Below are 16,331 nucleotides of genomic sequence, written 5' to 3' on the forward strand. Positions count from 1 at the left end.
TGTACAGCGCCTAGCACAATGAGACCTTGGTTCATAACTAGGTCTTCTAGCAATTACGATAATAAAATAATAATAATCTGCTTATTAAAACTCTTCAGTCCAAGATTCAAAGACCTCCTTTGATCACCATCAGGATAAGAACTAGATGCGTCTAGTCTTGATTGAGGAGCTCATCTGGGAAACTTATCATTTTCTGGTCTGTGGAATTCCAAGGAGGCTTATGTCATGTATTGGAACTCTAAGCTATCTGCACAAACAAGGTAAAATTCACCCCCAAGATGCCTATTGTGTGTTTGTATATTAGCAAAGAGTTTGGGGCTGAGGTGCCATATTTTATCACAGAGTAACAAGACTGCAGGAATTTCTCTCTCTTTATACTGTTGGTGAGAGTCACTTATAAGGGAAGGCTGTCAGAGTGGGGCTTTGAGTCCTTGGGACCTAAAGCCTAAAGAAGCTGAGCAGTTCCAACTCTCAAAGAACACAGCAAGCATCATTATGAGATCATTTTGATGTGCCCATATCTAGTTCCGCAAAGAGACTTTAATGCAGAAAAAAGAAAAGTACTTTTGGTGCTCAAGGACCCAAGTTCTCTCCCTTTTGGCGGCCTGGGGTCATTACTTCAGGATTTTTTTTTAAAATCCATCCTCTGGACTGACTACCAAGGTTACCGTCGTTGGTCTCGTGCCAGCAAAAATTAAACTAAACTAGTTTTCAGCTGCCTGTTTTCTCCCAGGAGTTTCTGACCACTTTCCAGAGCCTTCTCTTCCACCTTTGAAGAGCCTCTTCTCCTCTTCATAAAAAGGGACATATGCACTGAAGACCCATTAACATTAATGAGAATTACACAGATAAGACTCTAAGCACTTGGAAGGGAAAAGATAATATAGACTTTACCTATTCTAAGTCTGAGAGCCCAAATGTAGTTCTGAGAAAACATCTTCCACTTAACCCTGTAACATGCTGCTGCCATTTCAGTGGCCCAGCCCACACACATGTTGGATTCTTGATGTCTCCAACTCTGCTATCTGCCATTTTATTTGCTTCTTTCTTTTTCTTTTTTTTAAACTCTGTTGTTAGTAGCACTACTGTGGTGACTGCATAACTTGAATCAGCCTTGACTGAAAGTCTTACAAATTAACTGGGCACCTGGAGGGTACACTGGATAACATTATAACACTGCCACATAGGTCCTTGAATCAATTCCAAGAAGAAAATAACTGTCTGTTTAAAAAGAGGGGGGGGGGGAGCCCATAACTCATCCAGCCAGTAAAAGATACGGCTGTTGAATTTTGTGGGATGCAACAACATGCTGAAAGCAAAGATCCCAGACCTCCTGCAGGAGATGTTTGCCCCTGCCTTTTACAGCAGCTCTCTCTGTCAAACCAAGTTCTTATATTGGTAGCCATGACTGCAGTATCTGAATGCCTGGTGGTTCTATGGATGCTCCATCAATAAAACTTGTTCAGTGAATGGCAAAAAAGCCACTTGCCTGAACTAAGCAAGTTGTTCACGGATTAAAGCTAGTTTGCTCCATACAGACACCACAGCAGCTAAAGGGCAACATTTTAAACTATTCTTACACTTGGGCACAGGCATCTTAGTAACAAAATGACTGCTTATTACTGAATGACTTCTCATCCTTGCTGTTGCAGTACATGGAATCACAGAAAGAGATGACTGAAAGAAATCAGGTACACCAAAGTCTGTTCACCCTGCACAAATGCAAAGGGTGATGTAGGCCACACCCAACTGACACTAAGACAGTCCATGGACCAGAGGAATATGAAAAAACAAAGTACTATGAAGGAAAATTCCTTCCTGACTTCTAACCTGGCAATTAGTTCAATCATGTGCATGCGAGCAAGGTTCATTGTGGTTAACTATCTAATTCCCAATAGACCCCAAGTTTCCATTGACATCCTAGTCATAGTCCACAGTTTTCCTGAATGCCAGTGGTTTGAGTTCTGGTAGATTAGGACAGGAGTATTGTCCTGTTCACTGCACAAGTGCCAGCTCACAATCCTCAAAAACCAAGACAGCTCAGGGGCAACTCATCTTAAGATGTTCTCTAAGTCAGCCAAAACCCTAGCATCCTGTGATTCCATTCTTCCACTAAAGTTGGATGAGGAGCAACATCATAGCAGAGTTTTGCATAAAGAGACCAAACACTTTTGCATGTGGTTTGAGAAGTGGGAAGGAGGGGGTAAAACTTTTTTTCCCAAAAGACAGACAAGCTGACAGAGACTTGCCCAGATCTATTAGCTTTACCGGAACATATGCTGAAGAATGCCGCGTATATGTACATGTGTAAACAGAAATACACACTCACACAATGCTGAACTTTGTGTCGGCGGCCCGACTGCGGTTGCCCATGTTCCCTAGGCAGTGATCAGTTATGAGGGAACAGGAAAAAGTTACAATGTAATGATTAACTAGCGCACTGGGCTATTATTCATGGCAGGTAGAACAGCAGCAGCCACCACAGCAATGCTGGTGGCCTCTCCCCATAAGGCAGTCTTGCCAATCTTGGCTGGATGCTTCGAACCAGCCAAGGTAGGAAAAACAGCAAAATCCAGTGCCAGCAAAAGTAAGAAGCCGATTTCTCCATCTTGCATATGAGGAACAAATCTGCAGGGATGACAACATTCCCTTTATATTGGCATACCTGGTGTTTACAGGATGTGACAAATACCAGTATCACTATTTACTAACTATATGTAGCAACATTATTGATACTACCTGTCTAGAATTACTCCCTACACTGCTGCAAGTGAAGGACTTTAACAGTAGCTGGCAAGTATCAATGTTGATAGGCATGGCTATGGTGCCAGGGCTTGAACAGATGGTCAAAGCGTGTCTATTTAACTGAGGGGATAGTCTGTGGATGCCTCTAACCCTGGTCAGCCAAAACTAAACATATCACAGCCACTCTTCTTCACTTTGTTTTTTTACCTGCAGCTCATAGCCAACTAAGGAACAAAAGGAAGACAAGCAAAGAAAGCCAAATCAGGGAATTCATAACCCTTAGTGCAACCTCTCCACCGAGGGCTTTTTAAGAATTATAAAGCAGTACATTAAAGGGGAATCCCACCACAAAAACAGTTGTACTTGTCCCAGGGTTATCTCAGAGCACAGACACCCAGCACTAATGTCTGATCGCCAGTGTTAGGAAGGTGGAGTCAATCTACCCTATTCTAGCTTTGTCAGTGATTTAACTTTGCACAGCTATGCAGAGTTACATAGGCAAACTTCTAAGTTACAGCTTTCTTTTTTATTTTCGAACAGAAGCTTTGGCTGTTTATTCAACAAGACCTTGAAAGAAACTATTTACCAAAAAAGCAAATTCTTCCTTCAACAAACTCTCTCCCTCTGAAAGGCTTTGCTCTGTGTGTGGATTATTCATTTACTTTAATGATTTTAAAGAGGCAGTGTTAGGATGGAGAGGAGTGAAGAATCCACAAGACAGAAGTAGTTTCTAGAACTAGTTATTATAACAAAATGTTCTGTTGTATATGCTCTGTCTCAAATTTGCTCAAGGAAAAAATTAGGATTTTAGAAACCACTTTTCAAAAGGAGCATTGTTGGAGAATCTGGAAGCTGCTATGCCAATGGTATCTCTTGAAGAGCACTATATGATGGGATTTGTCCTACATGGCCAGGTTATCTCATTCTGATCACAAACAGAGCAATAAATAATCCCTTTCTCTTGCCTTTGGAGAAGCCTAAAATGTTGCTCCTGCCCACTATACCTAAATACAGGAAATAAAAACCCACCCATAGGAGAATGGTAACGACAACAGCAAATTGTCATCTTTCATTGCCATAGAGCTTAAGGCCACAAGGACCACCAAATAACCTAGTCTGTCTGATTTCCTGTATATCACAGGCTGCCACCCCCACAGCAAACCCAACAACCACAATTAGACCAAAGGATTACAATCTTCAGGAAACTAAACTATTGTATGCCACAGGCAGAGAACAGGAGGGACCCAGGTGCATCAATACCTGAGGTGCATGCAATGGCAGGGAAATGATTAAGTGAGATTTCATGTCTATTGTACATATGGATGTATTGGACACAGTGACCAAGTTACGGGGGAGAATTCAGAGGGTCACAATGAAATACACAATTGAGGCTGATAATCAGAATGGAAATAGAAGCCTTTTATAAAAATCATCTGAACAGTCAAATCTTTCTTTCTGTCTCTCTCACACATGCACACACACAATGTTATGCTGCCCCTTGCTAACTGTTGTCTTTGGCCCATCTAGCCAACTGGTTAATTGATGCACATGTCATAAAGTCATCCCCTAGAAGACATAAGAGTGTAGGGGGTTGGACATTGTTATCTGCAGACATTTGCAGAGGAGGGAGCAGAAGGAAAGAGGTATTGAGCTTGGAGACTTGTGCAGTATTTTCTTACCTTGAAATGTTATCACATGTTTACATTTTGACACAGGACACCAGAGCAGAGCACCCCAAAGGTTTGGATTCCAATTTGTACTTCACAGCCCCTCCCCCCCCCCCGGTATATAAAGCCAAACAAAAGCCCTGGATCCAAATATCTCTAAACTTTGAAAATGTTCTGTTCTGGATCTCAGGTAAAAACTTCAGAGACTAACCAATTTATTTGTGCATAAGCTTTCGTGAGCTACAGCTCACTTCATCGGATGCATACTGTGGAAAATACAGAAGATGTTTTTATACACACAGACCATGAAAAAATGGGTGTTTATACAGTATGCATCCGATGAAGTGAGCTGTAGCGTTTGTAGTGATAAACACCCATTTTTCATGGTCTGTGTGTATAAAAACATCTTCTGTATTTTCCACAGTATGCATCCGATGAAGTGAGCTGTAGCTCACGAAAGCTTATGCACAAATAAATTGGTTAGTCTCTAAGGTGCCACAAGTACTCCTTTTCTTTTTGCGAATACAGACTAACACGGCTGTTACTCTGAAACCAGGTAAAAACTTGTCACCCAATCATAGGTAGTATTCATTAAGGTTTCTGTAATTTGTGTAGCAAATTAAACCACACATTCCATTTATCCCAAAAAAAATAAAAATAGGGAAACAGGTGAATTAGGAGTTCACTCCACCTACCCCTGCAGCATACTGGGGTCTTAAAAATCAAGGGGAAAATTGTTTAGATGCATCTGGAAAACCAGAAGACATCTTCCCTGGGCAGCTTCAAATGCCAGAAATCTTCCAGTTTTCAACAAGTATTCCTGCTCTTTGATCATACTTCCATATAGATTAATAGCTCATCTACACTGAAACTGTGCTCCTTGTAATTAGAGAGATAAAAGCAGGGAGAATTAAAGGGGCGGGAAAACAATTCTGCACTATGTTGGCCACAGTTGGTGCCCAGATCTTTGGATTGCTTGCTTTAAAATACAAGTTGTTGCTGAGGTTTGATTTAAAAATCTTATCTGAAAGAACTGCTGCTGGCTCCTGAACAATCTGCATTTCTTGTTACTAAGTAAAATGTCTGAGGTGTGCCCAAATGTGAAGAAATTATAAGCGAGAGTTCACACACTCCATACCACACTTATGTACACACTCTATACTACACACACACACACACACACACACACACACGTCTGTTGGATCTTCTATCTCCCTTCTTCGTGCAATGTAATCTGCAGTTTACTTCTCTGTAATAAATTATACGACCCATCTTTTTCTAGCTGGAAGGTTTGACAGTGCTTGTAAAAAGAAAAATGATAACAGTCCATTCTTCTTCATGCCTTACAGTTAAGGACCTACCAAAACTGTGGATTTTTGTGGATAAATAGAAATTCGAATTTTGCTTCTCTCAAACTGCCAGATGATTGCAGAAGATCCCATAAACCTAACACATTTTAACAAATATTTTCCCACACTTTCAGCAAAAAAGAAATAAAAAACTATGTCTCCGATTCTACAAACACTTAAATGCTTGCTTAACTTTAAGCACTGTGATTAGTCTTATTGAGTTCAATAGGACAACTCACTGTGCCTGAAGAGAAGCTCATGTGTAAGACTTTGCAGGATTGGGGCCTATTTTTGCAACAAATTTTGTTAGCAACAATTAAATACATAGGACTAGAATGAGTCTTTAGGCACAGTCTTGCATAGTGGTGAGGAGCAGATGCAACCACCCCACAGAGGGAGCTCAGGAAAAGAATTGTCTTTCAAAGTCTAAATCCCCTGCCTTGTCCCTGGGGAAAGTAACTCACTACAGCAATTTAACAGATTATCAGCTTCTTCCATGGACCAGCCACCAAAGGTGGGAGAAGAAATGTAGGGTCCCCCCATTTCCAATTCCCTTTCTGGCCCTTTCTTGACAAAACATACCAACCATGCAGACCCGGCTCTCCCTCTCTCTATACCCATCTGCAGCCAAGATGTATAAGAGTCAGGGTTAGAGTTGCCAACTTTCTAACTGCAGAAAACTGAACACTCTTGTCCCGCCCCCCTGCCCCTGCTCCACCCCTTCTCTGTTGCCCCACCCCCCACTCACTCCAGCCCTCCTCCCCCCATGGCTCGCTCTCCCCCACCCTCACTCACTTGCTTCACTGGGCTGGGGCAGGTGGTTGGGATGATGTGGGAAGGGGTGAGGGCTCCAGATTGGGGTGCAGGCTCCGGGGTGGGGCCAGAAATAAGTGGTTCAGGGTGCAGGAGGGGGCTCTGGGCTGGGACAGGGGGTTGATTTGAAGGAGGGGGTGTGGGCTCCAGGAGCGGGCTCAGTGCTGGGGCAGAGGGTTGGAGTGTGGGAGGGGGTGTGGGGTGCAGGCTCCAGGAGGGAGTTTAGGTGCAGGAGGGGGCTCAGGGCTGGGGCAGGGTGTTGGGGTGCATGGGGGGATGTGAGGTGTGGGCTCCGGGAGGGAATTTGGGTGTGAGAGGGGGTTCTGACCTGGGGCAGGGGGTTGGGGTGTAGGTGGGGGTGCAGGGTCTGGGAAGACGTTAGGGTGTGGGAGGTGGTTCTGACCCAGGGCAGGGGATTCAGGGTATGGGCTCCAGCCAGGCGGTGCTTACCTCAGGCGGCTCCCAGTCGGTGATGTAGCGGGCTAAAGCAGGCTCCCTGCCTGTCCTGGCTCTGCACTGCTCCCGGAAGCGGTCACCATGTCCAGCCCCTAGGCGGAGGAGTGGCCAGGAGTGCACGCTGCCTGCGCCCACAGGCACTGCCCTCGCAGCTCTCATTGGCTGCAGAGGTGGCACTCAGGGCAGGGGCAGGGCATGGAGCTTCCCTGATCTTACCTGCACCTAGGGGCCGCAGGGACATGACAGTCGCTTCTGGGAGCGGTGCTGACCGGAGCTGCCAGGGCCCCTTTTTGACCGAGTGTTCTGGTCGAAAACGGGATGCTTGGCAAACCTAGTCGGGGGGGGGGGGGAGGGAGGGGAGGAAGTGGGTCTTCCCCCTGTTTATGACCCTGTACAACAATGCAGTACCAGGCCACAGTCTGGCCCTTACTTCTAAAACAGTGGAAATTTATGCTGCAAATGCAAATTACAGCAGGGCAAAGGACTGATAATTTAAGAGAGATAAGGTAGGTGAGGTAATATAGTTTATTGGACCAACTTCTGTTGGTGGAAGTGATAAGCTTTCAAGCTTCCCAGAGCTCTTCTTAAGGTCTGGGAAAGGTAACCAGAGTGTCACAGTTAACAGTATAGTTAACCAATTATACTTTTTAATATGCTCCTGAATTATCTATGCATTATTCTCTTGAATTTGTTATTGAAAATTATTTGAATAATTTGTAGTCTGTAATTCATTTGTGAGCAGATAATTACGAACACTTACATTCAAAAGACAAGATGTTTTGACTGGACAAATAAATCATGTTTCTGTTTTCGGACAGGATGAGTACCTCTGAGCATCTTGTTTCAAGTGCAAATACTTATGAATGATCATTCAAAAGTTCCTTTCTGTGAATATTCTCTAATATTTGCTTAAAATATGTGTTTTCACAGACAGTCCTGCTTGTAAATTTGCTCACTCAAATATTTGTTAAAAGGGACAGGAACACAATCAAAGTCAGTCCTTTAGAAATTCAAATGAAAGTTTTTGGAAAATATTTCACCTCTACTAATGTACTTCAAGATGAATGATAGAAAATGCAAAACTACATTGTATTTACAAAGTTCACATTTTAATAAGTAGGAAGATTATCAGTTTTTAATATTGCCAGTGCTTTGTTATACACAGTAGTAAAATGACTGAATATTTTAATTAGTTGTTTAGACCTTACTCACTCCTCAGTTAGACAAAACTCTCACTGAAGGATTCTTGACTGAAAAAGGAGATGCAACATTTGTCTTACTGAATTAATAAAACTTAAATACATACATATATATTATTATTGCACCATGATCAATCTTCAGAAAATCCCACTGAGTTCCTAATATTTGTGAACTTGTATTTTGTAAATTATATATATTAATGTTTATGGTGGTTTCCAATTTATAATCTGTTCTTGCATAATTTCTGCCAAAATTTGCAGAAGTTTCCAAAAAGTTCTTGTAATTTTTTTATTCTCTTTCTCCTGCCCCAGCATCCCTCCAGTTCTTCAAAGTTCTCATTTTTGAGCTCTCTAAAAACCTCAGCCTGAGTGTGCTAGGTAAATAGCATTTTCAAGTAGATACAATGTGTACCTTTAAATATCCAGAAAATGTTGCTTAATGTTACCTTTTCTCTTCCAACTCCAAAAGGGTTAAGAGCAGCTCCTAACACTTCTCTTTTATGCTGCTGTAAAGAAAAGAAATGCTTATATTTAGGGATTTACTCAGACAACACCTTGAGTTTTCATAACGTTCAAATGACTCAGTGTTCAGTTGGAGAAGTAGGTGGCTTACTGTGTATATATCAATATATATCCATCTGCTGGAATAAGACAAAACAAAGTCCTACACATTCACATTCAGCATGCAGGTGAAGAACATGTAAACAAGAAGCACTAGTAACGAAAACATCACACCACACATGTACTTTATAGGGAAAAAGTTGCACATGAATATCATATTATGGAGGCATTCACAGAGACTCCAAGGCTACAAATCCCTTCATTTCGTCGTTAAAGTGGGGTTTTATCATCATTAGGGACAAAACAAACACTTGTTTTAACCAAAATTATACCACTTACTCTTGCCTTTCAGTAGCATTTTTGGGAAAAGTTACAAGTAAATACTTTTAATAGTTCAGGAGTTAAACATCACACATTTTCAAAATTGAAGAACTGGAGTCTAATGCTTTATAATTATACATATATAATTTATGAAAGACTTTGTTTTAACCTGGAAACTTTAAGATATCTAGATAGCATCAAAATTGTTAGCACTACTTATCATAATGGCCAAAATTTTCAAAGCTGGGTGCCAAAAACTAGGGGTAGATTTTCAAAGGCACAAATGAGAATTACACACACAACTCCCAATGACTTGCAATGGGAGTTAGGTCCCTAACTACCCTTTGTGCCTTTGAAAATCTCCGCCCAAGTTCCTAAATCCATATTGAGGCACCTAAATAAAAGTGGCCCAATTTTCAGAGGTGCTCAGAACTCATCACTCCAAGCAAGGTAATAATTCTCCATTGCCCAAACACCTGAGACTCTTCAGATGAGTCCAATGGGGCTACTTAGCCTAGTATTACAGCCCTGCCATTTAGAAGGTACTACATTGAAGTCCTGAGAATTTTTTTTCTTAAGTTTTTGTTAGTAATAATCCTCCCAAAATTTTATGTCAGCAAAAATTCACACAGCCCCTGGAAAGAACCTTCAGTTAGGATGACCCCGATAGCAACTGTGAAAAAGCAGGACAGGGGGTGGGGGGTTAATAGGTGCCCAGATAAGAAAAGGTCCCCAAAAAAGGGACTGTCCCTATAAAAACAGGACATCTGGTCACCCTACCTTCAATATGATATAGCTATAGCATTAGCACAAAGCTGAGTAACCCCATTATGATTCACTGAAGAGTCTCTCATCCTTTTTGGAGGGAAAAATTAGGGGGAAGGGTTGGCAGGTCTAACACATTCACCGTACTAACAACCTGATTACAGCACTAGAGTTTTTCATCATGGTAGGAAGGCATGGGAACACACAACTAATTCCCAACTACTATAAAACAGTTATATTCATGGCCAGCTTATAAACAACATTAACCATGCAATTGCACACACAAAATGTGTAAAAATTCATACTGGCCATTCCAACTGCAACCTTAAATCTGGCTGGATCCTAACTGCTCAAACTTTGAAAAGGTTTGGATCTAGATCTGGATCTCAACTTTTCGTCTCTGTTCCATCAGCAGCTGAAACATCATATAACTACAAAAGGTGATGTGTTACGTTTGTGGACAGAGCTAAGGCTGGTATTAGACTCTGCTGTATGAATTTTCTCATAAACAGATGGAGTATTACAGTCTTTACTTACACTATATCTTAACTGATCAATGTTTATATTATATTAATGGTAAACATTCTTGCTATATAGTTTTTGTAATTGCTATTTTAATTGACAACCTAGGTTTACGTTAACAAAACTTTACGTTTGTGATGAACACTGAGTATTCAAGATGCTGAGACAAAAAGTCCTACTGAAATGGCAAGCAGTTCAGAGTCACAAGCCATTGGCTAGATTTTCAGTGCCAGCCCTAACTTGTGAAATTTTTTTTTTACCCACAATTAATGTTCCCATATTTCTGTGCCCACAGTTAATTGCTGGTACAAATCTTACCGTTTGGATACCTCAGTATCTAATAGCACCCACAAAATGTTAAATGGGGATGCAAAAAGGTGAGTGCTATTTAGGGGATCAGGCTGAGTCTCCTTTCAAAATCAAGTCCCACATAGTAATCAAAAGTTAATTTTCAGTAGATTTTGCAATACTCTCTCATGTTTGACTTACTACTTCCAGGTTGCAAGGCATTAATGATCCCCATATAGGCATCAAGCAGGCAAACACACAGCCTTTGTAATTTGCTGGAAATGAATGTTTTTACAAGAACAAACTCAATAAACTGAACTCACTGATTTCTAAAATAATTAACGTATTGAAGCGAGATACACCCAAACACAGGAGGCACACAAGGTACCCAAGCACATCCCTAAACAGTCAATGTTCTATAACAAAACAGAGATCAATTAATCTAAGCAAGTTATATATTGATATAGTCCATATAGGTAACAGTAACATACTGTGTTAAACTGAATTTATCACCCACAAGCAGTAACAGACTATATGTTTGTTATATTTCATTGCTTCCTTTTCATACTAATACCAAAATAAGTTGAGTGGCATAATTGACATCAACCATAAATGGTAAATGCTTGTGACCTTTACTTACAGTACTGATAAAAAGTTTATTCAATGAACTGCAATCTGACCAAGAGAGACTGAGATAAGCTTAACCTTTCAGTTCAAGAACATCTGTGTTATTTATTTTTGCCCTAGAGTTTACTGAGATTTCAGCATGACTGAAATGGGGTAGAACCCTAGAGCATGGTAATTGGGGATTCTTCTCTCCCTTTAAGATTCTGTATTCAGTAGCATATACAATTTCCAATTATATTTGTATCACTTCAGCACAATTCTTCACCTAGCAAACACAGTCATCATACATGCAAACCATTTTATTCAGTGCTTTGGGGGGAAACACTATTGATCATGGTAAGAACACAGGAACCAAAAGGATTTCAGCCAATGATTCACTGTGTGACCACAAGCAAATCACTTGGCTCTTCTCACACATCAGTCAACTCAACATGACTATTAGGTAAAAGGAAGACTTTGCCAAAATGGAGTATACATCAGAGTTAAGATCTTTCTTTTCAAAAAAGATGTTTGTGTGAATTTAGTACTCATGCAGCTTTGGAGTTGAAATCCTCTAGCTTGAGAACAGATATAGTACACATTTCCTAACATAGGCTCACCACTATGCCTCAACTTTTCACTGGAGAGACCACTTTCAGTGGTTAGACTGTGGACTAGTTAAGTCTCAATGGCTGATACAGCCTCTTTTATGGGGCTACAAACTATAGGGCAATTACTACCAACCGTGGTGATGATTTTTTTGGTATGGACACTTGTCCACTGAGAAATAGACTGAAATCCATCTAACTCATTTCAGGAGTTAAGCTTTTCTGACTGAATAAAATTTAAAATAGACTATCAAATGGCTAATGTGAATCTACCATGTTCAATGGTAGCGTCTGGAGAATTTCAACAAGTAGACTGCCAAACGTAGACTTGACCTGCTGAGTACAAGACAATTAACTATTGAATCTGAATTTGGCTCAGATGCAAGAGAGGAAGTTTGGTATGCTTACATATGAAGTTTAAAGGAACAATGATCAGCGTTACAAGTCTGTTCTCAGCAATTTCTTGGGAAACAGGCCATTCAGTTCCCTGTGCCAGTCTAAATTCCAACTGAAAAAGCCTGTTTGTCCATATCCTTCTTGGGGGAAGCCTTATGTCAATTGTCAGGCCAGAGGACCAAAAAAACCCAAACCTGTTAAAACACCAGCCCCATGATGGCGGAAGAGAATCAGAGAATACTTGCAGTGTCCACCATACTACCCAGCCATTATCTTTACATACTGAATCTTTAATTAAATTTATAAGGAAAAACAGAGTCTGAAACATGAGACCTGAAATGTGTTTATGTTATATTAGCAAGGTAGGAAGGAAGCCCTGGAAAGAGGCACCAGTTGCAATATATGTTTCTTTAGAGGAAAGTACCAATGCAGATAGGTAAATAAATCATATCATACTATGATAACATATGAAGACCTCAACTGTCAACAAAATCAGACTGTTAATTCTGACATTAACATTTTTTTAAATCTTTGGTTTTTAATGTACAGTTCAAAGATCACTCTCACAATTCAGCAGCTTTGTCTTTACTCCAAATGGCTTTTCTCACAACAGAGTGCTTTCTCTATGCTTTGGGAAAGGTGAGTGAAAACTACCAAGTGATATCTTCCTCTGCCAAGACCAAATGAACAGTTTGAAAGATTCAATTGATTGATTTTCTTTTGGCACATCAGGACTTAATGGTGGGGTGGACAGCTGCCCGGCAGGGGGAAACAAACAACATATAAAACAAACCTCTTTCTTTTGTCAGGATGAAGAAGAAGGGTACCAAATGGCTCACAGGTTTAGTAGCAGTCTGTAGGAGTTTCCCCCTCAAAGTTACAGTTTCAAATCTAGTCTGTGTCAACAATGATTCAATGTAATAAGATGCTGTGCATAAAATTACTTGAATGCTGATCTCAGTCTATTTCTTAGTAGTTAAGTATTCACCTTCTAAGAGCAAATCAGCACTATTTGGCCTGATCATTTCTAATGACAGCAAAGATGCCAAGCATTGCATGGGCCATGTGGAAGGAACTATCTTCCACTGCAGGGTCTGGCTCCTCAAGGGGCAGTATCAAATATGTTGGTAATGGAAGCATATCTTGACATTGGCCTGTTGTGTTGACAAGGAGGATTTTAGACTTCAGAGATGGCAACCTAGCACCTTTCACCCAGATGCAATTCAGACAAGAAAGGACACAGAATACTTCTGTTACTGCAAACTTGAATCCCATCTCCAATATTGGACAAGATTAAATCTTCTCAGTCATTTTCTTTGCTTGAGCTAAAACTGCCTCCACTCAAAAAGAGACTCCCTGTTAATAAAAACCTAATTACAATTTTACCTCATAACAAAGAAAGCTTCCTTTATCCTTACTCACTATCATTGAATATCCTGAGTCAAAGCTGGTGCTTCTTCCTTGAAATCTTTATGAACCATAAGAAAATTTCTCTCAGAGCACCATGTACAGTAGGGGCTGCTCTAGTGAAAGGAGAGAGCAAGGGTTCTTGATCGAACTAACCTCTCCCCATTCTCTCCAGCTAGCATGTTTCTCCACACACACTGGTTTATTGTGTGGCTCTGTGTATCCCCTTTTCTCTATCTCCCTCTTGGCAGAAGCTTCTTTAACTTAAAAATCAGTCCACATGAACCAAATAAAATAAATAAATAAAATAAAAACTCGATGTCTATAAGAAATACACAGTCTAACCTGCTTAATTATTAACAGGTAAACACAACACATCCTGAATTATTTACTTAATCTTTTTCAACTACAAACCTCAGACTTTTAGAGCATGAAATACGTGCTTTCTTTAAGGACAAAAAACAGTTTCTTTATACAGCATTTTTTAGAAGGAATACAGGCCTCTTGTTAACCCCATGCTGCCACCCTCCAAGTAGTTCCACTATGGAGTATTAAAGCATGGGACTAAAAGTCAATTTGTATTCCAGACTTTGCAAGTGAATCAGCTCTTTGCTCCTGCCTAGTAACTCTGAGTGAAAACGTGATTCCTGTGAGGTTTATATGCACTGTTTCTTTAAATCTGCAGCAAGAAGCACGGCAGGAGGGGGAGCTGGTGAAGGTGACAGAAGTTCTACAAATGAAACAGAGAAAGAGAGTAGCTTTAGGGACAACCCTGTTTTCTTTATTCTAGTAAAGTTTCTTGTTCAATGTTAGAAGAAGTAGCTCTTTCTGCCATATGGCAATGCTTACTGATCTCACTACTACAAACGAATGAGTTGTATCTACTTTATCTTGGTTCATCTTCATCTTCTACAGCTTGGTCATTCTTGTTCTTAAGCCTACTGCAAGAAACTTCTTGTTGGCGCCTTAAGCAAAAAAGTCAACATCATATATCCCTCAGGATCAGATCAGGCAATCTGCTAGGACTGACCTCCAGCAGTCTACCATGAGGTCCTGATGGAATACAGTATACTGATATGTTGTGAGAGCATATGGGAAATTAGGTGGGTAACAACATCATTCCTGAAAATGGGACTGTGCATTGATTGCTGAGGATAGACTGTACCCTTTGAGCTCTTCTGTGTTCAAATCTCAAAGCAATTTTTTCTCCTCTCTAGCAGACCATGCCATCACACATCCGGTTGCCTTTACAGATGGGCCCAGATCATAGTAAATAGATAAATCATTATACTCAACAAATGTGCTTCTGACTGGCAGGAGGCCTTTCCCAGCTACGCTTTCAATGGAAGAGATGGCATGACACCTCCTCCTTGCCTTAGTCCAACAAAATACATATGCATACAAACTGAAGGTACACAGTAAATCATGCAAAAGGCAAGTAATGCTAAAACTTGCCCCTGAACCTTAACTCTGTCTCTCCTTTATGATATATCTTTATGATATAACTTTAATAATACGATCACATGCTACTTCTTAAAAAACATTTTTACCACATTTAGACATACATGGTATTTTGTAATATTTTTATTCTTTTCTACTTATTTGTTATAATGATCCAGCATGATTTTATTGTCTCACACTTGTTATATGATGAGGTTTCTTCTCTCTTTGTATTTTAATAATTTTGTCAATACTCGTGCACTATACATTTTTATTCCAACCACAGCCTTCCTTAGGTGCAATTCAGGGGATGAGCCAGTTAATTACAGACCTAACTTAGCTGCTATTTTAGGTGGCCTACATATGCTAGCAAAATTTTATTGTCACTTTATGCTTTATGTTTAATATTTAGTATGTTGTATAAGAATAGTTTACTGTATACTTCTCATATAAATTAAATTATGTTTGATACTCACAGAGTAATAACATTTGCTACACATATATCTAAGACTGCAGAAAAAGATGATAGGATATACTGCAGATATTTGAGAAATGCTATGTAATTATTTAGTTAGGGACCATGTTATATTTCATAGGCCCAAGTGGGCAGAGTTAAGGTTATACAAGCAATTTTAACAGTAGCTTTTTTTTTTTTAATACTTTCAACCACAAACCCTCTCCTCTGAACCTTTCGTGCTGTCTAGCTGAGAAAGGGACAAAGTATATTTTCTCATTGCAGAGATCTTAAGATTCAAAGGAACTTCATTCTCTGCACCTAACAAAGCACACAGCAGATTTCCCCTAACCTTTTTTCATCTCAACAGACTGAGAGGAATGGAGGCCCTTGACTTAAGGCCACTTAAAGCCATTTAAGGTAGCCACAGGCTCATGTGTAATGCAACCTTCCTTAATGTAAACGAGGAAACTTAGCTGAAAAAAAGACAGTAAAAAATATCCAGTGCATGAGGAGCATGTAATTTCAAAAGGGTCAGAAATCAGCCAAATCAAAACCAAACTTCCCCAGAATATTCAAACAGCACTTCAGTGAGGACTATTTCCATGCCAAATTCCAACTACCTATCCCCAGCCATTTTGGGTGTAAAGCTGTTCAAAAATGACTCCAAAATATGTTTTCTTTATTATGAGAAAATATATTATTTTCCACTCTCCTCGTACTTAAAAAAAATG

At 40.2% G+C, this 16,331-nt stretch overlaps 1 protein-coding gene across 1 annotated transcript in view; it reads right to left on the reverse strand.

Annotated features, from left to right (window-relative positions):
• The window catches only part of ZBTB20 (zinc finger and BTB domain containing 20), a 617,628-nt gene that overhangs the window by 540,716 nt on the left and 60,581 nt on the right, over positions 1-16,331 (reverse strand). The window contains exon 2 of the mRNA XM_074974219.1: positions 8,642-8,735. The gene's annotated coding sequence lies outside the window, so the exon portion shown is untranslated. The remainder of the gene's footprint in view (positions 1-8,641; positions 8,736-16,331) is intronic.

Source organism: Natator depressus, chromosome 1, assembly GCF_965152275.1.
Source record: "Natator depressus isolate rNatDep1 chromosome 1, rNatDep2.hap1, whole genome shotgun sequence".
NCBI classification, from domain to species: Eukaryota; Metazoa; Chordata; order Testudines; family Cheloniidae; genus Natator; species Natator depressus.